Source organism: Macaca nemestrina, chromosome 4 (genome assembly GCF_043159975.1).
Source record: "Macaca nemestrina isolate mMacNem1 chromosome 4, mMacNem.hap1, whole genome shotgun sequence".
Taxonomy (NCBI): Eukaryota; Metazoa; Chordata; class Mammalia; order Primates; family Cercopithecidae; genus Macaca; species Macaca nemestrina.
Window position 1 is genome coordinate 73,933,826 of NC_092128.1, and position 27,664 is coordinate 73,961,489.

At 39.1% G+C, this 27,664-nt stretch overlaps 1 long non-coding RNA gene across 1 annotated transcript; it reads right to left on the reverse strand.

The window, feature by feature from the left end:
* Positions 1 to 1,385: 1,385 nt before the first annotated feature.
* LOC112425538 (uncharacterized) lies at positions 1,386 to 27,343 on the reverse strand. The gene is made up of 6 exons (XR_003016661.2): positions 27,269 to 27,343; positions 26,553 to 26,681; positions 25,766 to 25,884; positions 20,624 to 20,712; positions 14,106 to 14,180; positions 1,386 to 1,453 (listed from the first exon to the last, which is right to left on the reverse strand). It is a non-coding gene; the product is annotated as an uncharacterized lncRNA (long non-coding RNA).
* Positions 27,344 to 27,664: the final 321 nt, after the last annotated feature.

Below are 27,664 nucleotides of genomic sequence, written 5' to 3' on the forward strand. Positions count from 1 at the left end.
ATCCTTTGTCTCTGACCCAGGAGTCTTGTGTTTTCTACTAGTATTCATGAAACTGTGGAAAGTTTCATGTGGCAGGCTTACTTGTTAGTTTGCAAGCAGGATAAAATCTCCAACCCTTCATAGTTCTTCACAAGAATCAGCAACAGAAAAATGCATAAAGTTACAGACTTTTAACACTCATATGCCTACGTCTGAAATAGACCTTCAAGCTGAGGCTGGAAGTGGTCAGAAAGTGAAGGCTTTCTGGGGAAGTTTCTCAACTGGTCGCAGCACACTGGTGTACTGTTAACTCTTCATCATTGTAGAGTATCAACTCAATGTGCAAAATGTATTTTTGATGCACTGAGGAGATGTACCACCATCATCATATACATCAGATAAGATGCTGAGTTGACCCGATCATGCTGTATGATATAGAATATACCTTTTTGAGGGTAAGAGATGAGAGGTTAAACTCAATTCAGGTTAAACTCAAACTGAAAGGAAAGCTGAGCATTTACTGGTACATGTGAGGATCTCGCTTCATTCATATAAAAGTGTTGACAGAACATTCAAAAACTTGATTCAAACAGGGTCTAAAGCTGAGCGGTGACGAGCTGGAAAGTGTGGTAACTTCAGGAAGTTTTTTTAGTTTTCCAAACTTTTCCCTTTCTTTAAACCTGCTATTCACCTTTTCATCTTTTCAAGTGTGCTTTCTCCCAATCTAGAATTCAAAAAATGTGCCAAAAAACACACCAATAATGCAAACCACAGATATGCAATGTCCACAGCTATGGATTGAGTTGAGGCTGACAATCACGGTAACTGCAAGAAAATCCTCTATGAGGTTGATTCTCACAGGAATTTATAGGTCCCTACAGGGTCTAAACTCAGAGCTGAGCAGATTAGATAGTACCTATTTGGTGTCAAAATTTTACAGTGAGAAAAACCTTCTCTCTCCTTTAAGTTCCTCTTTAATCCTCAAAACTAACACAACCTAGGTACTATATGAAAAGATTCAAAGATGTATTCTTCTTGAGTTTACCCTAGACCTCAAATATAAAACATTACTAGTCATACCTAAGGGGTAAGAGATACATGGAGAGAGAGACTCAGTTCATGAGTCCCTGCCAGACAGAAGCCTCCAGAAAAAGGTCTTGACCTCTGGAGAGAAATGCCAAGATAGGAGAGGAATTCCACAGACCACAAACAAGAAGTGGCATTATGCAGGAAGAACCAAGGACAAGTCAGCTTGACAGAGCCTATCTCCAGCCTGCGCTATGAAGGATGAGGTGAACACTAAAGTGAGTGAGCTCCTTTAATGCAAGTAAGAACACATTGCCACCATCAGACATTTAGGTTTCCTCCCTAATAGCAAGATTTGATTTAAAAAACAAACACACCAGCCTCCATGTCCACGAAGTGCTGAAATCCTGGAGGTTGGGCTATAGAGAGGGTCCTCCTCTGACATTATCTGGAGAATAAAGAAAAAATGATTTATCTTAGGAATAACCTCATTCTTCACCTCTGCTGAAAAGTAGAAAAAAACACAAATAAATATTTTAGGTGGATATGCTACTTGACTGCCTATTATGTTTATAATTTTACTTTGTAAAGGAAAATCCTGCTGTCTTTCTACTTAAAAAAAAAATGCCTTAAATAATAAAGCTCTTCTCAGGAAAGTCCAATTTGAGGATGGCTATATGTTTTAATGAAGGCTTTTGACTCCTGGGAAATATAAGAAGGAACATCCAGAAATAGTGATAATAGATTTTCTGTCTTTTATTCCTGATGGGAAAGGCTATTTTAAAGAATTTCAATTCTTAATGAAGATACACAACAGATGACAGCACTGATTAACTGGTTAAGCATTCAATTCTTCCCCAGCTATCTAGTCAGGTTTGGATTCTCTATTAAAATTCAATACTTAGGTACACCAGTCAGGGAAGGAAGGAAAAGAATGTCTCTTGCTTCAAACTTATAATGGCCTCCAGCTCTGCTGTGCCCAACTTTAAGTAGATTGCTTAGTTTGGCCACTTCTACTGTTTTTTCTGGAAACCACTCACACTTCTTCTGGGTTGCACTCCTAAACCACTGGAAGTAGTCTGGCTGAGAAGGAATTAGAGTCCAAGTATCTTTTTTTCTTTTACCTGTGCCTTTTGAGCACCCTACACTTTAAAAAACATAGAAAACAAATTTATTGACAACTTCTTACAATTATGTCCTACAGGAAGATTTTGTCGTTACCCACTCCTTCTTTCCAAGTTTTACTGCGAAAGAATAAGCACTGTTAAATCCAGCTGGTGACTCCTATGGAAAAGTTTACCACAGAAACATTTGCAATCAGTTAAGACTTTGGTCCCATAATGCTTAGCAAAAGAAGCTGAAGATCATTCAGAACGGAAATGGAATTCTGTGTGCCAAGCCTTAGAGCTAAGCTTTAAAAAGTCACACATGAACGATGTGCACTTTTCTCTTTGTTTGGTGCCTGGCGAATGGAGACAACAATGGCTTTAAGGAGATTTTTATCCACTGTATTTGTGTCTGCATTTGTATAGAACATACTGTTTCCTTGGCAGGTCACCGAGACTTGCTCACATCTGTTTCTGCTTTCATTTCTATTACCCTATTCATTTCTGGCCAGGAGTCAAAAGAGCTCTAAGTTTACAAGTGCCACGAAGGCATTTGGTTGAGGAGAATATATTTTCTTTTATTAAACCTGTATTTCTGTTTTGATTTTTTCCTATTTTTCACTTAATCAGGATTAATCACAATGGAATAGAGGTTTTTACGAATATTCTGGAAAATGACATTTTAAAGGTGCAATTTACAGTGATCTAAATGCTTAGAAATTTTATGTTTCCTACTGATTTACAGACCGTATAGAGGGGCAGCTTTCTCATCTGTATATAGGCGATGAAAAAGAAAATTCAACATCTTTAAGTTGTGAAGATTAACTATAAACGCATGCTAAATGCTTGGGAAAGGGGGAGAATTATCAATGAAGAGTAGCTCTTATTAATACTTTGTGGCAGTAAAATGCAAGGTTCTAATCACACTCAGCAATTTTTTTGAAAGCTTGCTGGTTATCCTCTCTATGAAATCTAATTATTATGTAGTGGTTTTTCATTAGGACCAATAGCACGTCATCACTAATAATAATGGATGCAAAGGCTTACTGAGGCAAAGAAGTTTTATTTGCTTAGCATAGGCAAATGGTCTCGAGGACAACACATTTATGTTTGAGGAAACAGAAACAAATTCCTATAAAAGCCAATACCATAGTGAACATTTGAGAAAAAAATGCAACACTGGTAGATGTGAAAATAAGTCCTGGTACCAGGAATAAGGGAAAACAGTGGTTATCCACTGAAAACCAGATAGTAGACCTAAATAAAATAGACAGTAAGATTAACCAAAGGAAACTATTCTCCATCTCTCACCTCTATTATATTGATTATAATCAGCATTGGTTCTTAATCGAAGGAAAAACCAGACCCCACCTAGGTAAGACCAATGTCAATCTCAGTTAACCACTTGACATGACAAATGGATTTGCCTCAGAATGTCGATTTTGTTTTGACCCTGCAATCAGTAAAATTAAGCAGAGAGACTTATGTACACACATCTAGCCCAATCATAACCGTAAAAGATGCTGAAGTTTAAAATAAAGAATTTGAACAATATTTAAAAGACAACATTTTAGGCGTTCATTTCACTTCTGGAGTCAAGTAATATTGAAGAAGAAATATTGTACTATTTCGATAGGATTTACTCAACCAGCTGGATTTAAAGGTTGCTTCTTCCACATGGGTGATACTGTTTGCTGTATCAGGGGAGATGTTTATGATTCTTATCTTTAAAGCTGTGATTATTTTCCATACTTCCTAACAATTTTTCAGGTACCCCAAAGACAGCCACACTCATCTATCTTTATTCTCTAAAAATGTATTTTGTTTTTTTCTCGCTTAGGTGAGGTTGACTTTCATAAAGGAAGACAGGGATTCTTGTAAACATTGGAGTCTTTTCTTTAATCAGTTTTCTTGTCTCCTATTTGGTATCGCTTACTTCCCTCTGGGTCATTTCAATGAAATTAGACCTCACCATGCCATACCAAATAAAAGAAAAGAAAACTATGAATTAATGAAGTTTGGATAATGTAATTCTTTTAATGAAATTCAGGCTTATTGCTTTAAAGAACCTACGGTAATTAAAACAAGACTGAGAACTGCTTCGTTGAGATTCAAATTTAATAAATAACGAAGCGAGATTTGCAATTAGAATAACAGATCAGGCACCAGCCCAAGTATTGCCAATATTTGCTTATATTGTAAATCTGCTTTTTATTCATCTATTCATTCTTCCTTTCAACACAAACTTATTGAGCATGTATTATTTTTCAGGCAGTATGCTAGATGCTAGCGATAGAGTGGTTAACAAGAGAGAATTACTTCTTTACCTGCTTTATTCTGGTATACTTGGAAAAAATTTTCCTCTAATTAACCTTTTCCTTTATTATCTTATTTATATTATTCAATGTTTTCATATAATCAAAAACTCACAATTAAGATTAAATTAATGAGGTTTTGTTCTACTTTTTATAAGGGCAGAAACTGATCAGCAATTCTTCCTTTTTCTGCAGCTGTGTGTCTTAACAGATTAAAAGCTATTTGAATCTGTTTCTTTTTTCCTGACAACTTGCAGGAAATGGATACTTTTTGGCTAGAAATGACCAGAAATGGCAAATCTTGTCTTTATTTCTGCTATAACATTATTATAAGAGTTCGAACCAACAACAAGTTAAGAGATACAAAGTCAAGGAAATACTGCACAGTAAAAATACAGTGAAAGTAGATTTTGATAAGAAAAAAATGCTACAACCTCCAATAGTGCATAATAATATAGTTGTCTCAGGAGGCAAAATGACCTAGGAAAGTTAAGCACAAGAACGTAAAGCCTTATGGTGCTCAGAAGTATACCTGGCACCGCTGCAGGATACTTTAACCAGAAAGAGCACAGACTTCTGGATAAAGAACTGAATCTAGTGGTCCCAAGTTCTGCTGGAACCTTGGGTCTGTCCCTTTACCTCTTAGGGATACAGTTTACTGGATAAGCAATGGAGTTGCAATCAAAGCCTGATCAAATCCGATTGGGAGTTGTAACTGTGGCCAAGCTCCTTCCCTGAAGGGGCTCTTTCATCAAAATGATGAGGTCAGACTAGAAGTTTTCTAAAGGAAGCTTTGGTGTTGACATTCTTCATTTGTAAAATTAGAGTTAACCAAGAGCTGTTTCCCTAGGTGAAAAATTTATTTTTATTTTTTTTTCTGCATGGCACCTGTTCCACTCACTACCCTCCTATAAATACTCCTTGTAGGACCACCCGAGCATACAGGAAAAGTTGGTAATGCCGTGTTATGGGCTGGATTGTGTCCCCCCCCAAATTCCTGTGTTGAGTCTTAGTGCCTAGTACCTCAGAATGTGACTTTATTTGGAGATATAGTTTCTAAAGAGGTCATCAATTTAAAATGAGGTCATTAGGGTGGGCTGTAATCCAATATGATTGCTGTCTTTATAAAAAGGGGACATTTGGACACAGAGGCAGGCACAGAGGAAAGACAAAGTGAAGACAGAGAGAGAAAATGGGCATCTATAAGCCAAGGAGGGATGCCTAGAAGAATGCTCTTCTTCACAGTCCTCAGAAGGAACCAATCCTCCCAAAAACTTGATCTCTTGAGCTCTACAACTGTGAGACAAGACATTTCTGTTGTTTATGCCAGTGGTTCCCAGCTCCTAGGCCAAGGTCCTTGGCCTTTAACAGAGCCAAACAGCAGGAGGTAAGTCGAGGATGAGAACATTACCACGGCATTAGATTCTCATAGGAGCGCGAACCCTTCTGTGAACTGTGCATGTGAGGGATCTGGGTTGCGCGCTCCTTATGAGAATCTAACTAGTGGCTGATGATCTCAGGTGGAACAGTTTTATCCCGAAACCATCCCCCTCCCACCCCCGTCCCTGGTGCCAAAAGGGTTGGGGCCTGCTGGTTTACATGACCCACTTTGTGATACTTTGTTACAGCAGCCCTAGCAAACTAATACACCCCACTGAGCTAGTTCCAAGAAAGAAAGAAAAAAAAAGAGGTCTGACTATGACAAATATCAATAAACAGTGGCTTGGATCCTAGTCTCCCTGCCCCTTCTAAAGACATACCCCAGTTTGCATGTTTTCCTTTCATGGCATCTCCCTTTTTTCCTGTATCTCCCACTCCCCAAATCTGCCTACAGACATATTTTAACTAGACATAAGTAGGCCAATTCGATGCAGAGGATTTATAACCTAATTTGTCACACTCACCCACCCTACTTGCCTGCCTCAGAATATTTTTCTTTATGGCCTGACTTCCTCATGAGGGCCCCTTTTAGCTACAATATCTGTTGAAATGGATGTGGTAGGTCATCAGTGGCCTCCTAGAGATTCTGAGTAGAGGAATCACATGATGAAAAAGGTACTTTAGGAGATGATTAGTGACCAGAAAAGGAGGATGAGGGGAAGGAAGTAGATGCTGAGAGACAAAAATTATTGTCATTTTTCAAGCAGGTGATATGACCAAGTAGTCAACAGGAGTAGACTAGACCTGTGGTTCTCAAACTTGAGTGAACGTGGGAATGAGCTGGAGGGTTTGCTGAAACACAGACTGCTGGGCCAACCCTTGAAGATTCTGTTTCAATAGATCTGCGGTAGGGACCCAGAATTCCTATATGCGTAACAGTGCCAACTCAATGATAATTGATCATGCAAATTCTATCTTATTTTGTCACCATATTAGCCAGGAATTAGAAGCTGCCATGCCTAAAATTAAGGGAAAATATGAACTGATGCCCTCAAATCTGGCTATAGTCTTAAGTTATAAACGGAGGTGACTAACATTTCTATTCCTCCACTTTCCCCACTCCAGTTGGTAATCACTGATTTATAATTTGCAAAACCCTTACATGTGATTTTCTTTTTAAACATTTTTATTATTTTATTTTTATATATATATTTTTATTTTTCCACAAGTTATTGGGGTACAAGTGGTATTTGGTTACATGAGTAAGTTCTTTAGTGGTGATTTGTGAGACTTTAGTGCACCCATAACCCCAGCATTATATATTACACCCTATTTGTATTCTTTTATCCCTTGTCCCCCTCCCACCCTTCTCTTCAAGTCCCCAAAGTCCATTGTATCATTCTTACGCCTTTGTGTCCTCATAGCTTAGCTCCCACATATCAGTGAGAAGAGGCATCACACTACCTGATTTCAAACTATACTATAAGGCCATAGTCACCAAAACAGCATGGTACTGATATAAAAATAGGCACATAGAACAATGGAACAGAATAGAGAACCCAGAAATAAACCCAAATATTTACAGCCAACTGATCCTCGACAAAGCAAACAAAAATATAAAGTAAAGAACGGATGCCTTTTTCAACAAATGGTGCTGGGATAATTGGTTGGCCACATGTAGGAGAATGAAACTGGATCCTCATCTCTCACCTTCCGTTTGACTTTCAAGAGCAATTGATGAATTCACAAATAATGGTTCTGTTCATCATTCTATTAAATAGGCTTTGAAAATATTACCCCCAATTTACAGATGAAAGAAATGATGAGAGAGGGCATTTCACCCCTCTCTCACTTCTGTTCCTGCCAAGTTTTTAACAATTTGCCCAAAAAATTAATGTCCCAACTCTAGAAGTCGCCCTTAACTATACGATGGGAACAATATTAGATTGATCATTACATTCACACAACTAATTTAAAGCAAAGCACCACCCAATCAGAGTCCATTAAAAACAGCAAGTCAACCTTAACAGACTTCTCATTGATAAATTATGGATTGTGCTTGAATGTTCATCCTATAAAACTGATCAAGTTTCTGGGTTTTTTTTCTCTGTCCTTAGACTTCATGTTATATAAAGAAATGTCAGGCTATACATTCAATAAGTTAGCTCCTTGTGAAGTGAGGAAAAAACAAGCTTCTCATTTCTGATTTCCTTCAAGTTTATGAAGAGAAAAATCCCAAGAACTGTACTTTCTATTAAATGAGAAGAAAGATATGTAATGAGGAAAGAATTTTGTTCAACAATAGCAGCAGTGCCACATAGCTGACCAGCTGGAGTTTAACCTGGTGGTGGCTCTGCCACCCTCCCTTCCAGGGAGAAGCCAGCGTGGCTCAACCTCTCTCCGTGAGGGTGAGAGGCGCCTTCACAGAGGGAGTTTGCCCTCAGCCCTCATCAGAGAAACCAGCCATCCTTTCTGTAGTAGAATGTATGCACTTATAAAACTTTTGTAATCTCTCTCTCTCTCTCTCCCCCCAACTTCTACCTTTTAAGTCAGTTTGGTGGCTTTCACATGAGCATTTAAGTGTATTGGGTCCACCCGGGCAAACCTTGGATTTAAATGAGTTGCTTTTATTTCCTTGGGGACTTAATTTTATTCAAAAGATGAGGGTTACACACTGATGCTTTATGTGAGAGAGAGAAACAGAGAGAGAGAGAGGAGAGAGAGAGGCCATTCTGAGATCAACATTTCAACCTCTCCTTCCTGATTGCTATTTAAAGCACTTATTCCAACTTGGGGAGAATGTAATATATAGTTTCTTAATGTGTTTAGTTAAGGACTTCATGAATCATGTGGATTTCTCCTCAACTTAAGTGGTTATTATGCTGACCCAAGGGTGTGCCGTTTTGTGGACACTTCATTTTTGTGTCCCTGTTTATTTGTAGCAAGCAAGCTCAGTTCTGTAAGACACTGATTACAGGGACAATGGAAGTTGTTATCTACTGTAAATCGCATACAGCAAAAAGCTGCCAAGTGGTGTTCACATAATTGAAGAGGTAGAGCTTTCAGACTTGATTGTGATTTTGGGTTTGGGGCTTCCAATTCTAACTCAGGCTCTCAATAAGGCTAAGACCACTCCTCATCTTGAATTGTTCCTTTTTAGGAACAACATTCTAACTACAGATCTTGGAGATCGCATACAAGTTGTTGCATTTAAAACCTCTTTCTTAACTAAGACAATCTCTTCCTCAGTCTTCCTAAAGCTAACGAGTCCAAGCTGCTTCTTTTGCTTGCTGCTGGATATCAACTTTGCAAGGGATTTTACTAAGTGGAGAGAGACTATGGGGGATGGTAGTGGCAGTGAGTTACTTAGTACAACCCCAGGGCTGGGAGGGAGGGAGATGCTGTGCTTTCTTACCAGCTGTTATACTTCAAGAAGAAACAGGATTTTGTAACCCTTTCCTGGCATACCAGTTTCAAAACAAAGGCCAGACTCAGTTTTGACAAAGATTTTCTTGTGAAAATACACACAGCATAACAGTATGAATGCATTCCTATCTAAATATGATTAATAACATGTGACACTGTTTCTGTGTTTTGGATTATCACAAGAAAGTGTGAAAACAGAGGCATTAAACAGTGTTGGTCTCGTTGACATCCAAATGGCGCAGCTATTTGCATGTCCCTCAAGGAAAGCCAATCTTTTCCACTGAGGAGTAGGGAAAGAAAACACCAATCTGAAAAAGAAAAACTGGAGGGTTGGACCTCCTCTTGGTCAAAGCCCAGAAGCATATTCAAATGTGCTTCACTTAAGAGTTAAGCACAGGCACCTCCCAGGAAATGACAAATGGTCCTACAGCCACAGCTCTGCTAATTTCCCTGCCCCCAATATCCAGACTTCCAGACATCCAATGGTTAGAAAAAGTGTTTAGTTTGAAAAAATTCTTGAGGTTTAGCTTGCCTCACAAACCACATTCTTGTTACTCTTCTCCCCCAGCCCAGTTTAAAAAAAAGGCGGGGGGGAAGGAAAGGGGCATGCGTTGGAATTCTGACGATAGATTTTCATAAAATTGTCCACGTTGCTTGCTGAGGCAAAAAAAAACAAAGAAAGAAAAAAAGAAAATCTATATAAAGTTATGACTTTTTTAGCTGTTGGTCTTCAATTAGAGATATTTGTCTTCTATTTTTACTTCTTTATCTTCTATATTTACTTCTTTACATCTTGAATTTTTTATTTTTATTTTATTTTATTTTTTGATAGAGGACCTAGTTCTATTTCTCAGGCTGGAATGCAGTGGCATGATCATGGCTCACTGCAGCCTTGACCTCCTTGGGCTCAGGTGATCCTCCCACTTCAGCTCCCTGAGAAGCTGGGTCTATAGGCATGTGCTACCACACCCATCTAATCTTTTTACTTTTTGTAGAGACAGGGGTCTCACTGTGTTGCCCAGACTGGTCTTGAACTCTGGGGCTCAAGTAATCCTCTAGCCTCAGCCTCCCAAAGTGTTGGGATTACACATTTGTGCCACTGCACCTAGCCACATCTTGAATTCTTGTTGTAGTTTTCATTTTGCAATTTTTTATTCCGACAACCTAACTGCATATTTTCTGAAGCTCAAGTTCTCTGAATATACCAAAACCCTTGAGTCAGTCTGTGAGCAGTTTTTAACCTACAAATGCATGGGGCCCAGCCTCAGAATTTCTCATTCAGGCCCAGCACAGTGGCTCACATCTAATCTCAGCACTTTGGGAGGCCGAGGCAGGTGGATCGCTTGAGACCAGCAGTTCGGGACTAGCCTGGCCAACATGGCAAAACTCCATCTCTACTAAAGATTAAAAAAATTAATTGGGCATGGTGACACATGCCTGCAATTCCAGCTACTCTGGTGACTGAGGCAAGAGCATCACTTGAACCCAGGAGGTGGAAGTTGCAGTGAGCAAAGATTACACCACTGCACTCCAGCCTAGACAACAGAGTGAGACCCTGTCTCCAAATAAATGAATAAATAAAGTCTCACTCATTAAGTCTTATTTGGGCCTTAGAAAGTGTGATTGGCTCCTCCAGCGGTTTAAATACAGATCTGGGCTTGGAAGACACTGCTGCATAGTATACACCTACACACACACACATACACGCAAACACACATTACTTTCCTTAATGACTACTATCCAATAAGATCAGTCATCATTAAAAGTTCTGTTTGTAATTCTATTGTAGAAGATATCCTATTTTGCCTGTACTGCTAAACTTCTTGAAAAAGTGGCCAGTCTGGCCTCACTTTTCCTACTTCCTAACCCCAGGGCCCACTTTCATTAGATACAATCAGGTTTCCTCCCAACAATTTCTAGATCCATAGTCAGTGATCTCATAATCATGATCTTCTTTAGTCCTCTGCTTCTTAAACATATTTTCAGCATTTAACACTTGATCATCCTCACCTTCTAAAAGCTCCCTTCTTTTTAGGATTATTAAGATCTGCTCTCCCTGGCATTCCCCTAGGTCTCTTCCTCTGGATCATCGTATTCTTTCTGCTCCAGGTCTGTCTTTGGCTATTTTGTGTTCCATCTCCACAAATTCTCCTCTGGCAGGCTTATTCAACCCCGCAGACTCAACTAGCATCTCTTTGCCTATAGGCTCTCAGATCTAGTTCTCTAATCCTCACTTCTTTCCCAAACTCCATTTCTCTTTCTTTATTGCTTGTACAACTCCTTTACCTGGCTCTTCCACTATGCCTCCAAAGTAACATATTTCAAAAAGGAAGTTACATTTTCTGCCATACCCCTGTCCATCTGGTGTTTCATGATTCTGTGAATGGTAGCTCAATCCTCTCAGCTATCAAGGCTCAAGGCTACAATATCATCTCTGACCAGCTCCTATTGCTAGCCTACAACATCCAGATGGGCATTTTGCCCCGTTAATTCTTTCACCAAAATATCTCCAACTCAGTCTTCTCTTTTCTGTTCCTACATCAGACTATAAATGCTATTGTATTTCAAAAATGGGGAAGATTTTTTTGAGAACTAGAGTATTCAAAGAAAGATTGTAAATGCTCACCCTGAAACTGAACAAGCCTGGAAGGACAGGTAGGCTCTAGGAAAGTCAAAGGAGGAGAGGGAAGGAACGTCTTGGGAAGATCAGCAGGATTAAAGGTCCAGATGCAGGAATAAGCATGGCATGAGCAAGTACAGTGAGAATTTGTTTGACTAAAGCCAAGTGTGTATAAAGCAATCTTCAAAAGTTGCTCCCTAATGAACTATGCTTCCAGGTAATGATGTCCTTGTGCAATACCATCCTCTTCAATTTCAGTTGGCATTGTGACTCTCTTTTTTCTACAGAATGTAGTGGAAGTGACACTGCATAACTTCCAAGGCTAAGACAGAAAAGTCTTGCAGCTTCCTCGTTGCTGTCTTAGAACACTCTCTGGGAGCCACATAAGAAATCTTCCTGCTATGCTAGAGGTGCCAGATATAGGCATTTCAGTAAACAGTTCCAGCTGAGCTCAGCCTTCTAGTCATCCCTGTTAAGACAATAGACATGTGAACAAAGCCATCTTGCATCCTTCAGACCAGACCAGCTGCCATCAGGATCCTAAGAGAACTCAGTCAGTACAAATTAGAATAGAATAATTTCCCAGCTAAGCCCTACTTGAATTCCTGATCTATAAAGCAGGAGATATAATAAAATTCTTCTTGTTTAAAGCCACTTATTTTTAAGGTAGTTTGTCAGGCACCAACAGATAACCAAAACACAAAGTCACAGTTTATTGAACAGTAAAAAATAGTATTAAATGTGTATGGTGGTTCCACATTCTGGATAGTCTTGAAAACACCAAACAAAGAGGCTCTTCTTACTGATATAGGATAATTGGAAGCCAGTAAACGTTTTTGAGCAGTAGGTAACTATCGCATTGCTAGTTTGGCAGAAATATACAAAATGCACAGACATTTTGGCAGAAATACTCAAAATGCATAGATAAATGACAAGTATTTGGCAATTTAATTTAGTAGACCTAGAGTTCAAACTTAGCTATGTAATATTGAGAAAGTTACTAGCTTCAGCATACTACCTCAAGGAAGTGTTGTAATGGTTAAATGGGTGACATACATGACAGTACTTTGAAAATTCATTCTAAATACACTTTAAAATAAATTCTTGTTAAACCGATGAAGGAGAAACTAGAAGCATCAGAAGCAGCTAACAAGTTGGGACAGCAATCTGGGTGTGGTAGGATGCATTTCTTGATTAGGATGATTTATTTGGTCCCTTTACAGCCTTATTTTTTGTAACTTTCTGATTCACAATATGTGCTCTGGCCATACTAACTATGAATAGTGGATTCCAAATGCCATACCTTGTACATTTTTCCTTGATTTTCGTAGTTTGAATTAATCACCCTCTCATTGGTGCCTCCACTGTACATTGTACTCTATGAGGATTCTATGTCATATTAATCAGTAGTTGTTGGTTTATGCATTTGTCCCTTCACTAGCACTACACTCTGAGCACCTTTGATTACCTAGCACATGGTAGGGCTTTAACGAATGTTTTTCTATTTATCTGTTAGCTAGAACATTAGGGGTAACAACAAAAGAAGGACTGAAATAAGAGACATCTTAAAGGAAAAAAAAATAGAACTTCATGATTTCCTGAATTTGAAGAATGAAAACTATGGAATGATCAGAGATGATCTTGAGGTTTCAGATGTGTGCAAATACAAGAACATTAGTGCACTAGGAGACTTGGTGGAAATAAGGATTCTAGACATAATGGAAGAATTCTGGAAAGCTGAGATATGAATATGTTGAACTGAGAAAATGGCAAAGCATCCAAATAAAAATATGGCCAAGGCAGGCGGATCACCTGAGGTCAGAAGTTCGAGACCAGCCTGGCCAACATGGTGAAACTCTGTCTCTAGTAAATATGCAAAAATAAAAAAAAAAAATAGTTAGTTGAGCATGGTGGCGGATGCCTGTAGTCCCAGCTACTCAGGAGGCTGAGGCAAGAGTATGGCATGAACCCGGGAGGCAGAGCTTGAAGTGAGCCAAGATCGCACCACTGCACTCCAGCCTGGGTGACAAAAAAAAAAAAAAAAAATAGCTGTGTGTGCTGGTGGGCACCTGTAATCCCACCTACTCGGGAGGCTGATGTTAAAGTGAGCCGAGATCACGCCACTGCACTCCAGCCTGGGTAACAGAGTGAGATTCAGTCTCAAAAAGAAAAAAAAATCCAGCTAGTTGTGTATATAATGCTATCGCTGAGTTCATAAAGCAGAAGTCAAACTTTTTTGGTTGCAGCACTTACATCAGTGATGATATTTGGTATCTTCTTGATAAAAGGTTTTCCCAAGTGGTAGTGTAGGGAGAGAAGAAGTCCATCCTTAGAAACCAAGAGAAAAAAAGAAGTTATAGAGAGAAACTGGAATGAGTCAGCATTAATAAAACTATCCATGACAGTGTCACAGAAGCCAGCAGCTGTTGCCTGCTAGTCAGGATTGTGTTCTGCAAAGCATCCCATGTCCAAATCTAAGTTCAAACTCAGAAGTCTGCCTTTCCCCTCCTTGCTTTGTGAATGACACCATCATCCATTCAATGCTTTAAAGGAAATTTAGATACCATTCTCAATTCTTCCTTTAACCCTGATATTCTATCAACAAATGTTATGAAGCTATCTCTTAAATGTAATTCTTACCGTCTTTCTACTGCTCATCCTTCTACCTCCATGTTTCATGATGCAACTGCTCCTTAGCTGACTGTCTCCAATATTAGCTCCCCATGATCCAGCCCTCCCACTGCCAGAATAAGTGTTCTAAACCACAAATCACACCAAGAAGTGCCCTACGGAGAATTCCTCAATGATTCCTCATTTCTAACACTATATACCACTGCCTCCATGATATGAGCACTGGCGCTTACTTCTTTTCTGATTCTTTCCCACGGCGGCCCACGTTGCAGCCATAGGGAATTACGTGTAGGTATTTCAAATACAATTAAAGCCCTCAAGTTCCGCCAGGATTCTCTGTCTCAGAAATGTTACCACAAGGCAGAAACCTGGTAGTCATATTTAATTCCTTTCTTTTCCTGATTCTCACATCCCAAATTCACCTAATTCTCTTCATCCTCAATTTCATCACCCCCACATCCTACCACAATTCATCTAGCATCATGAAGAGTCTCTTAAGTTCCTCTTACCTGTTCCAATCCATTCTCTAGACCATGGAGTTATGTTTCTAAACACATATCTGATCAGAATTAGAATTACAACGAGGTTAGAGTTAATATTTGGGTCAGGATTTAACACTTTCAGAGAGTTCTAATTGTTGTTAGAATAAATTTCTAACATGCCTTTCAAGGCCCTCCCTAATTATCCTCTGACTAACTTGGAACATACTTGCATTAATTCAACCCCTATCTCACTCATCTTCCTTCCCTCCACTAACTTGTACCCATTTGTCATGGACTCAATATCTGTGTCCCTCCAAAATTCATTTGTTGAAGCTCCCAATATGATGCTATTTGTAAGTGGGGCCTTTGAAAGGTAATTCCGTTTACATGGCGTCATGAAGATAGGGACCCCACGATGGGATTAGTGTCCCTGTAAGAAGAGACACCAGAATGCCTTCTCTCTCTCTCTCTCTGTCTTTCTCTCTCTCTCTCTGTCTTTCTCTTTCTCTTTCTCTGCTATGTAAAGACATAATGTGTCTGCAAGCCAGGAAGCCAGTCCTCACTGGCAACTAAATTTGCTGGCACCCTGATCTTGAACTTCCTAGCCTTCATTACTGTGAGAAATAAATGTCCGTTGTTTAAGCCAACCGGTCTATTTAGTTAACAGTAGTCGGAGCTACGACACTGTTGTAGTTCTGAGTTTGACATTTCCTCGGAGTCCTTCTCTATGTCCCATAACTAGATCAGGACCCCTGCTATATACTCCCATAGCACCCTACGTATTTCCCATAAGATGTTTCATCACAGTTTATTCTGTAGACTTGTTTAATGCCTATCTTTTCTGCAGGAATCCTCTTGCCTTAGGTTCCCAAATCCCATCACAGTGACTGAGACATAGTAGACATAAAATACACACTTAATAGATGAATGAGTGAACCACCTGATTGAACCATGAGGCTACCATTTTGCATATTCCTCTTTACTTCTTAGAATGCCAAACCAACAAATCCTCACCCATCAAGATTGATCTTCTGTTCTTGGTGATCCATCTTAATATTCTCAGGCAAAGCTAGAAGCCTTATTTCTGTTTTCCCACAGAAAGACTTCTATCACTAATCTTTTTCACATTATTTATCTCTCACGCATGTCCACCAAATTATAAGCAACTTGAAGACAATTGTCATCTAAAGCATCCTTCTATCCTTACTGCCTATGATTCAATATATAGTTGCTGAATGAATAAGAAATGATTCACATGAGAAAGAGGTAGGTTAAGTAACATTGAAAAACAGGGATATCCTAACTATTCAGTGATACTAGTTCTTCATTATCTTACTTGAAAGAAATCATAAACATACAAGAAATAATATTTTCTTTTTAAAAAGAAATGTAGAAACTAAGAGTGTAAATGTAGCCATCTACATTAGGAAAATACTTTCATTGAATAGTGAAACTGCTCAGCAAATTCCTTATTATTCCCTACCATACATTTTTAGCCCATTCTTTATTTGTAAAAACAAGTAGTAAAGATTCCTTAATGTCCTTTGAGAAATTCATCTAAAACATTAAACACCCTACAATTTTAAGTTGTATCATGAGTTTCCACTCTGCTTTCTTAAACAATTCTTTTTCTATTACATTTATAATTCTTCTAATTACCACTGTCATTTTCTGGCTTTACTGTCTGCAAATATTTTGGAGACAAAATCTGTAGAAGGAAAACATTAAAGTTCCCAGATTTGGTGAAGTGTTCTATTTCAGACCTCTGCCATTGACAGGTCACAAGACATTGAAGAAGTCACTTTATGTCTCTGGAATAACTCCACTATGCCCCACGTGAAGTGTGGCCATCAGGACTGTAAAAACAGAGCAAATGGTCTCCTAAATCTTTTCTCACTCCCTGCCCCTGCCAGGGGCTTTCATTGCTGCCGAGGCTTTATCCAGACAGTTTCTCCAGTTTGAAGAACATTTTCTATTATTTGAGACCATTATAGATGGCTCATATTGATTTCCCATATTTATACTCATCTTTCCTTCTCATGAGACTCTGTGCTTCTTTTAAAAAAAGTTTTCACATGAAATGTGCATAACATAAACCATCTTAAAAGTGTAATCAACCATCTTAATGTGTAAAATTCAGTGGCGTTTGGTATATTCACAGTGCTGTGCAAGTGTAACCACTATCTAGTTCCAGAACATTTTCAACATCCTCAAAGGAGACCTTGCACCAATTATGCAGTCATTCCCAATTATCCCCTCCCACCAACGCCTGACCACCACTAACATGTTTTCTGTTTCCATATGTTTAGCTATTCTGGATACTTCATGTAAATTGAATTATACAGTATCTTACCTTTTGTGTCTGGCTTCCTTCACTTAACATTATATTTTCAAGGTTCATCCATGCTGTAGCATAGGTATGCACCATATCCCTTTCTATGACTGAATAAAGTTCCATTGTGTGGATATGCCACATTTTGTTTATTCATTCATCTGTTGATGGAATTTGGTTTGTATTCACCTTTTTGGCTACTGTAGGTAGTACTGCTATGAACATGTCAGCTTCTTAAAAACTGGAGTTATATATCTTGACGACTTCTATACCTGGGTAATGGTTACATAAAAAGTCTTGTTGATAATGATACAAACTAAGGTTTTAATAAATATTCAAAGGCAAGTACCACATACATGCACATATACAAATCCTGCTTCTCCTCCTGTCTTCCTCATCCCAAGTAACGATACCAACACCCACTTAGTAGCCCAAGCCAGAATTCTCACCTCTACTCTCCATATTTAATTGATCAGCAAGTCCTGTGAATTCTAGGTCCTAAATATCTCTCTGCTTCTCTCTGTCTTCACGGCTTCAGCTTTAGGTTAGGCCCTCACCATCCATTGGCCTGCACTGTTAATTATACCCCAAGTACTAACATACATATTGTTCTTTCTCAAACATGACTTCTCTTTCATGCCTCTCTTCACTTAGCAAAAGTTAAATGAGTACCAACACTGACTGTAACCGTGCTAGGTTTTATGACACAGTACTGAATAAGACAGGCAAGATCCCAGCCCTTGTGGGACTTACCTTATACAGCAGTGGCAATATTGACATTTGAGGTGAGTAAGTCTTTGTTATGGCTCTGTCCCATGTACAATAGGATGTTTAGCAGCACCCCTGGCCTCTATCCACTAAATGCTAGTAGCATACACCCCTGCCCCCAGTTAATGACAGTCAAAAATGTCTCCAGACACTGCCAAACATCCTCTGGGGGACAAAATCACCTTGGACTGAGAATCACTGTTCTAGAGGGAGATTATAACATTAATTATATAAGTACAAATTATGATGTCACCTCCCACTACAAATATTGTATCATCTTTCCTAGAAAGGGTTTTCCTTTCCTTTCTGTTTCGGTGAATTTCTCCAGGATTCACTTCCAATGTTACCTTCTTCTTGAAGCCTCCTCAACTTCCCCAAGCAGAACTAGTTACTTTTTAACTCCCTTAGATCTTGTTAATACATTGTTCACTGCATTATAAGGAAAAATACCTTTGTTTTAAAGAGCTAATGCATTATTTTCTCAGGTAAGTTATGGTAACCTCTGCCCATGCATGAATTGCCCCTACATCAAATTTTAACAAACAAGGTATTCAGTATATGCAGTTTAGTTTTGTATACTTTTTCTCAACCACAAGAATTTTAGTTCCAGTATATAAGAATTATGAGTTACTCCTTTCGGGGATAATTAGAAAAAGAGGAAATTGGGTGATGGGAATAAAAAAATAAAGGAAGGCAGATGGCATGACAGTAACAGAGGTTTTTGCCTTGAGGCTTTAGGAAATTAGGGAATCTGAGGAGACGTCAACCAGGACCTTAAAATGGAACTCCCACAGATGCAAGGAAGGAGGGAAGTAGTATTTGTGTAAGAGGGGCCTAATGGCATGTACTTTGGGGAGTTACCTCTGGGATTGAGGATGCAGAAGTCAACAATTCCAAATCATGAAATCAGAAAGGCACTACACATTTGGATGGAGAACCAAATGCGGGGGAAAGATCTTTCATATGTATATCATTTTGGCAAAGCAAAGCAAATTTATGGGCATTTTATTGAAATGCCAGAGGAGAAAGACCCTGAGAAATTTCAACGAGCAAGAGATGATAAATGGAAAGCAATTGTACCGTAACCATTACTAGTAATTTAAGATGTGAAAAATGCTACCGATATTCTTTATTTGCATGCTGTCCTGATGGTTCTGTTTTAGAGATAATACAAAGAAGATTTATGCGAGTTTGCTTCTAATCCATCTATAACTGTATTGTCCCCCTAAAATCTTAAGTACCACAAACTGCAATATCTTGTTATCCTCACAACTGGGGAGAATCTACTCTATTTGTAACAGTCTCCTGAGACTGGAATTTCTATCTTATTCCTTTTTCTATTCCCACATCTACATTGGGCACATAATAAGAACTTAATCATTATTTGTTGAACATATAACTCAAAACAAGATGTGGCAGGAGGAATTAACAAAACCTATCCTACTCTCTCAGATGGAGATTCTGAGAGCAAAGTGGAGATTGGGAGCAGGCAGAGCAGAAATGCACTCAGCTGCAGACGATAGACAGAAGTCAGAAGCAGAGAAAGCATGGAGGTAATAAGCCAGAACGGCCATCAGAGAGGTCCTGCTCGAAGGAGTGTAGGTGCTGCAACAAGTGTAGGACTGTAGAGTCCTAGGGGAGCAGTATTGGAGATCCAGGCAGTTAGGTCTGCAACAGTAACTGACATGAATATACAGACATGACACTGAAGTTTAGGAGCAGAACTCCAGCCTCCAGGGTGTAAGGAAGTGGTAACAAATGACTGATTGCCAAGATCATAGCTCAGGCCCAATTTTTTTCTTTCTTTCTTTTTTTCTCTCTCCCTTTTTTCTTTTCTTGAGACAAGATCTTGCTCTGTCACCCAGACTGGAGTGCAGTGGCACAATCTCAGCTCCCTGCAGCCTGACCTACTGGCTCAACTGATCCTCCCACCTCAGCCACCTGAGTAGCTGACACCACAGGCACACACCACTAGGCCTGACTAATTTTTATGTTTTTATTTTTTGTAGAGACAAGGGCTTTCTAGGTTGTCCAGGCTGACCTCAAACTCAGGCTCAAGCAATCCCTCCCATCAGGCCGAATTTCTAACATTGTGTCTTACACAGACAGTAGTAGTTTTGTTGAATGAATGAAGGAAGGAAGGAGTGAATAGAGTGATTGATTTTTACCAATAATAGAGGAACAGGGCACATTATCAAAAGAGAAACTCAAGTGCAAGAACAACAAGAGGGATGATATAAGAATGGACATACAATTTAGTCTGGTTTCAGAAACATGAAGCCCAGACAAAAGAACAGAGCCCCAGAGTGAAATACGATAAACAATGCTTAGAAAAGGCTAGAACTGAGCTTCTTCAATTTATCCTATACAACAGGTCCTGTTCCAAGTCTGGGCAGGAGTATGTCTGCCAGTGTGCATAAATGGCCACAGTTGTAAAATGAGGTCCCTGTCAGAAAACCCAGTAGGGACTCACAGACATGAACAGTGACTTATGTGACTGTTTTAGTCTAGCATCTTGCACATTCTGAAGTTCTGAATAGGAAGATCTATTCTCTTACCTAATCTCCTGGGTACTTCAGAAGGAAAGTCCATTTTTCAAGGCTCCAGAGTGTCATTTTTATTCAAGTGTCAAAACGTGACACGGAAACTACAGGGAATAGAAGCATATGTCTCCGATGTCAATGTGTAAATAAAATGTTTCAAAACATCACCTTGGGCCTCTGAAGGCATTTTCTAGAAGGAGTAATGAGTTTACAGTAAACTATGCATCTTTTTTGCCTCACCAGATCTGCTTAATTACCAAGGGAATGGCACCCCAAGTCCACAGAGTGGTGAATTCCAAAATACTACAACAGGGAGAAGTTAATTGGTCCACGGAGGAGCTGAGGCTACAGCCCAGACTTCATTAGCACCAGGTTTTAACCATTACTCAAATCACATTCAGCTTTCTTGAAGAGTTCATGTATACCCTTCAGTACAAATTTTTTCGCTGTAAATATGTTAACTAAATAAGTTTAAATAGAGTTGGGATCAGCAAAAAAAGGTTTAAAATTCTTCCTTTCATGCTACAAATACTGTAATAAAGAATAATTAATAGCTTTTCAGAATATCCAGCTACCTATCCCCTTGTACTAAGGAGAATCAGGAAAAGAAGGGGCTTAGACAGGCAAGGGGAGATGCTGGCAATGGGTATGAAGTTCCTGTTAGACAGAAGGAATGAGTTCGTGATCTACTGCACAGCATGGTGACTATAGTTAATGATAACGTACCATATACTTCAAAGGAGCTAAAAAGAGAGGATTTTTTAATGTTCTCACCAGAAAGAAATAATAAATATTTGAGGTGATAAATATGTTAATTAGCCTGATTTGATTATTCCAAATGTATACATGTATCGAAACATCACATTTTACCCCACAAATATATACAATTATTATTAGTCAACTAGAAATAAAATAGAATAAAAATAGTATGTAAACAGACATATTAAGGAGAGAGCAAAAAAATGTGAAGGAGGCTTTTTGGAGTGAAGGAGAAGAGAGAAAAGAAGTTATCTTCATAACTGGACTTCCAGATTTCCATTTTGCCCTACTCTATTCTGCTTGAGGTTATCAAAGTAATTTATCTAAATCCAAGTTTAATCATAGCAGTCATATTCCTCAACACTAGTAGTTCCCTAACTGCAGCATGATCAGAATCACCTAGAGGGCTTGCTAAACCACAGATTGCTGAGAAGCCACACCCAGAGTTTCTGATTCAGTGGGTCTGAGATAAGGCATGACAATTTGTGTTTCTAACAAGTTCTAAGGTGATACTAATGTTACTGTCCAGGGACCACACTTTGAGAACCAGTGATCTGGAGAAGGTCTTTAACTTTGAGCTTCAATTTTCCCCTTGTAAAATAATTTTTTCCTTGTAAAACTCTTCAGATTGTTGTGAGTGTTAAATATTAAAAAATATTCCAGACAAATGCTAGATGTCATTTTAATTTAAAGGAAGGAGTAAGAGGCTTGCAGTCAAGAGGCCAGTCCCCTACTTACAGGTCTACCATAAGTTGACTAGTCAAATAACCTCTCTAGGCATGTTTTCTAATTTATAAAAGGAATTAATTCATGCAACTAGCACTTATCGAATACCTGTTGTATACCAGACACTTGTCAGACAATAGAAATACCATAGAAAAACAAATCTTGCTTCCACACATTTATAATTATGATTATGATTTGGACGATATTTAAATTGTCTTCCCACTCTCAGTTATTTCATGACTTTATAATTAATAAAATCAGCTTTTTCCTATTCTTATGGTATTTTATTCCTCATAAATTTGACTTAAATATTTATGAGCTATTAGGTAACAATTAGGTATGACTATTGGGTGAACTGCCTAAAATACGTTCGTGTGTTAAGTAAATTTCATGTGTTGATTGCCACTATATCAATAAAAGAAAGTTTCTAATGTGTGGGTTAAGTAGTAAATCATCAGTGAAGTAAATAACCAGTATTTATATTTAAGTTCCTTATTTTCCAGCTATGTCATGCCAAATCAGTTGTTTATTGGGTAAGTATTTGTTGAGCATCTACAGGTCAGCAGACACTAGGCCAGGATCTAGTGATAGAAGGGTAAATGAAATTGGCATTGTGTCTGCAATAAAAGACCTCACATTCAAGTGAAGCTAGTCAATGAACAATTAGCACTTTTAATTAATTAACTAACAGTCTTGTGGTAGATATTAGGTGTTAGAAGTATAAGCCATTTTGAAAATGTACAATAAAAGGACCTGACCCGTTCTAGGATATCTAGGAAGCCTCAGACAATTCACTTCAGCTTTCTGAGCCTCAGTTGTCTTATAAAACTGAAAAAAGTCATAAAACACACCCCCTAAGACGTAGATAATGATTGTTGGCACTTAGAGATAATTTATTTAAAATTCCCACCACAGTACTTAGCACACTATATAACAGGTAGTTATGACATCACATCATTCACACGCAGAATTCCAATGGTCAAAATCAAATTATAAAGAGTTTATCAGGGCCAGCCACAGTGGCTCACACCTGTAATCCCAGTACTTTGGGAGGCCGAGGCAAGACGGATCACTTGAGGTCAGGAGTTTGAAACCAGCCTGGTCAACATGGCACAACCCTGTCTCTACTAAAAATACAAAAAAAATTAGCTGGGTGTGGTGGTGGCTGCCTGCAATCCCAGCTACTCAGTAGGCTGAGACACAAGAATTGCTTGGATCCTGGGGACAGAAGTTACAGTGAGCCAAGTTCGTGCCACTGCACTCCAGCCTGGGCAACAGAGCGGGACTCCATCTCAGAAAAAAAAAAAGTTATACTAATAACTTAATTTGCCAGTTTTAAAAATAAAATATAAACTGTATTAATTGCACATATAGTATCACATAGAGTTAAGTCTTTATAGTTCTTTTTCTACATGTAATATATGAACCAAAGAGAGATCCTGGATGAATTAATCAATTATCAACACCCAGACTCTTTCTTGCAACTGGAAGTAAATGTTTCCGTATTTCTTTCAGCTACTTGAATTGAAAAATATGAGTCTGGAAGCCAAGCCAACAAAAGTTCTAATAAACCAGAGTGGACTTTTGGAATGCATCAACAGTCTGGTGTTTTTCAACTTAGGGATGGATTTGGAACTGGCTGCAGAAATGTTATCAGCATCTTCTCAAAGAAAAAGGCGAACTTAACTAAAAGTTGAAATTTGTGTGCCCAGATACATCCCTCTGAATTATGGGGCTTGGAATAGACAATAACAAGATACCACAAAACAACTATCTCCATACAATCTGTATAAAAGAATACTCAGAATCATGTGTAAGTAAAGAAGTGGTTATGTATTTCATATTTCTAAACTTGAAAAATGGGGCACTGGAGATTAAACTGGGATTCTCGAAATATGAGATAAATCGACTCTGTCTACACATTTTAAAGGGACCTCATGAGAAAAACTGATGATTCACTAACAAGTTAGGAAAAAAAATCCATACACACTTAAACATTCCTTGCTTCAATACTAAAAAGCAAAGGAAGAGAGGCATAACATAGAAAACCTAAAGAATATTTTAGTGGAAGGCTTTAAAATGGGGGTGAGTGTTAAAATTCAACAGCTGCTTCAAATGGTCTTATTCTAAACATGCGTAATCCTCTTGCATAGTAATCCTAACATCATCCTTAAACTCTATTCAGCTCCCTATGGACTCCTGTAATAGCTAAAATTCCACACCACATGTGTTTATTACCTCACCTTTCCCTCTTCCACTTTTGCTCACCTGGATTTTGTTCCACTGAAACCAGTTATCAAGGTCATCAGTGACCTTCAAGGTGCTAATTTATGTAATCTTTTTAGCCTTTTCTGGACCTCTCAGAAAAACATAAAACTTTTCAACATCCTAAAAAACTATTCTTTCCTCCCTGCAAAACCTGTTTTCTTTCGTTCTGTGATGGGGACATTATGGTTTTTCCCCATCCACAGTGGCTGCTCTTTCTCAGTTGCCTTGAAGATTTTTCCTCTTCTGTTCATTCTTTAATGCTGGACCTCTTCAGAGTTTTGTCCCATGTTTGATTATTTTCTACTTTCACACGCACATATAATCTGGGGGATTTCATCACTCTCATGACATTAGTGATCTGATGACTCCTTTATCCCTAAGTCAAGGCCAAATAGAGATTGTGGACTTGAGGCCTAAGTTTCTAATTATCTATGAGACTTCTCCTCTTAGATGACCCAAAATCACCCCAAATTGAACAGGAATTGGCCTCTTTATCCTCCCCTCCCCACCCCAAGCTGTCTCCTCCTCAAATGTTCCCCAAGTCACTGGATGGCACCTCCAGCCAGTCAGTTGCCAAAGCCAGAAACTGGCAGTGCTCCTTGAGTCATCCCCTTGAGTACTTCCTCTTTCTCTCTTTCTCCCCATTACCAAACATCAGAGTGCTTTTCTTCTACTTCTGAAACATTTCTAAAGCTCATCAACTTCTCTTGAGTTCCCCCACTTCTATCCTAGTTCAGGCTACCATTATTTCCCCTCAGAATTCCTGCTGCAGCCTCCTAACTGTTCTCCCTGTCTCCACTGTGCTCCCCTTCCAATCGTTACTCCACACTGCAGCCCCAGTCATCTTATTCAAAACACTCTCTGGTTTCCTACCTTCTCTGTTTAAAATAATCTAAACACTCCCATAGCACACTTGAGAAAACACAAACACCAGAATACAGCCTAAAAGGTCCTTTTGGATCTAGTCTCTGCCAAACCCACCAATCGTATCTCTAGCTCCTTCCTCTATCCTCCCTCTTTTCCACCACAATCCCATCATACTGAAATGCTCCATTCCTCAGATTGCCAAATTTTTCAGTGCTTCTGTGCCCACACCACTCTCACACCTCTTTTTAAAATTCTGTTTGTATTTAAAGGTTTAACAAGGATGCTGCATCCTCCAAGAAGCCCTCCTTGACTCCACTTACCTGATCTAGATGAGATGTCCATCCTAAATCCTCCCCTAAACATGTAAGCATTCTATTCCTCTATTGCAGTATTCATCACACTCTTCTCTATCCTCCAACAGACTATAAGCCCTCTGAGGGCAATGACCTTGGCATTCTGTTTCATAATTATATACCCACCAACCCAGTAAGTGCCTGGCATAACACTAAATATTACTTGAGTAAACATACATCTTACCAGCCTGACGTGGTGGTTTATGCCTGTAATTCTAGCACTTCGGGAGACTGAGGTGGGTGGATTACCTGAGGTCAAAAATTCAAGACCAGTCTGGCAAACATGGTAAAGCCTTGTCTCTACTGAAAAAATAGAAAAATTAGCCAGGTGTGGTGGTAGACGCCTGTAATCCCATCTACTTGGGAGGCTCAGGCAGGAGAATCGCTTGAACCCGGGAGACGGAGGTTGCAGTGAGCCGAGATCGTGTCATTGCACTCCAGCCTGAGCAACAGAGGAAAAACTCTGTCTCAAAAGAAAAAAAAAACAAAAACGAAAACAAAACATACATCTTGACTCATTGAAATAATCAATGGGAACTGAATATCCTAATTGATATGACACGGAGCAGGAATCTCTATAACTTTCAAACAAATATCACAGAAAGAAATCAGCCCTTGCTGGGCACAGTGGCTCACATCTGTAATCCTCGCAGTTTAAGAGGCAGAGGCAGGTGGATCGCTTGAGCTCAGGAGTTTGAGACCAGCCTGGGTAACATGACAAAACCCCGTCTCTACAAAGTATACAAAAAAATTTGCCTGGCATGGTGGCATGCACCTATAGTCCCAGCCACTAGCGAGGCTGGGGCAAGAGGATCACGTGAACCCAGGAAGTCGAGGCTGCAGTGAACCCAGATGGCGCCACTGCACTCCAGCCTGGGTGATAAAGTGAGACCTTCTCAATGAATAAATAAATACAGAATAAAAAACCAGCACTTAACTCTTCAGCTACCACATTAATTATCAGCAAATACCTTCTAAGCAGTTGTTTGACAACCAAGTTAACTAGAACTGGAACTAGAATGAGATAATGTGGTATTGCTGCTTCTCACAGACTGGATCCTCAATGGATGTTTGAAAGGAGATATCAGTCCGATGTTTAACTTTGATCAAAGAAAGAAATATAAAATTAAGACATCAGGGCCTTGTCAGGCTGTTCTGCATTTCTGTATTAACCAGACTCTCAACCATTTTCTTGCCATATGTAAACATGTGGCGCAGTTTGTAATCAGTGGGTTATAAGGAAGCTAAAGAAATTATCTTTTCTTTCATTGAAAATAATTTGGGAATAGGGACCCAGGCATTAACAGTCTAGCACCAAAGTTGTAGGAATCTTTAGTCTCCTCTGCCTCCCTTCTTCCATCCCTCTATTCTCAGTCTTGACCCCACCCCACTCACTTACTTGTTTTTCCTTCTACTCATTTTCTCCTCCCTCCCTCTCCCTTCTTCCCCACACTAGAACCATCAGGGCCCTCACCAGGGCACTCAGTTCAGGTTCTGGTTCAGCTCTCGCAGCTCTACCAGTCCCACCCCCATCCTAGGAAAAGCTGCTCCTTATTTGGAGTCACAAAAATATTTAACAGAGATCTAACTGACCATTAAAAAATTCCTCCTTTAAAACAAACACCTAATCAACTATTTCCCCCCAAGTTATATGTAAAAACAGCTGCAATTAGAACCTGATTCTCACTTTAAGAAAGAAAGATGCCTGTTTAGTTTTCTCCACTTTCATTGCTTCTTTCTAGGTCCAGGGCCTCCCACCAAATGCTGACGGCTGCCTGCTTCAAACCCTGCCACATCAGCAGGGAGGGAGCCCAGCGGCATTTGGTATTTGCATCAGTTTCCAGGAATGCTTTTCAAGTTATCAGTTCACTCTGCTGCCTTTAGCAGAGACGTTTTTCCTCTAAGTTTATACATGTGTGCTTGAACTTATAGTCCTCTAATTCTCAAAAACTTGCCTAGGATTTTTCTTTTTTGGCTAAAAGAGAAATAATAATCACACTTCTAAAAACATTCTACACTTTAAACTATTTTGACAACCACAACAAAACCTACCATGAAGTGTTTAAAATTGGGGGTATCGATT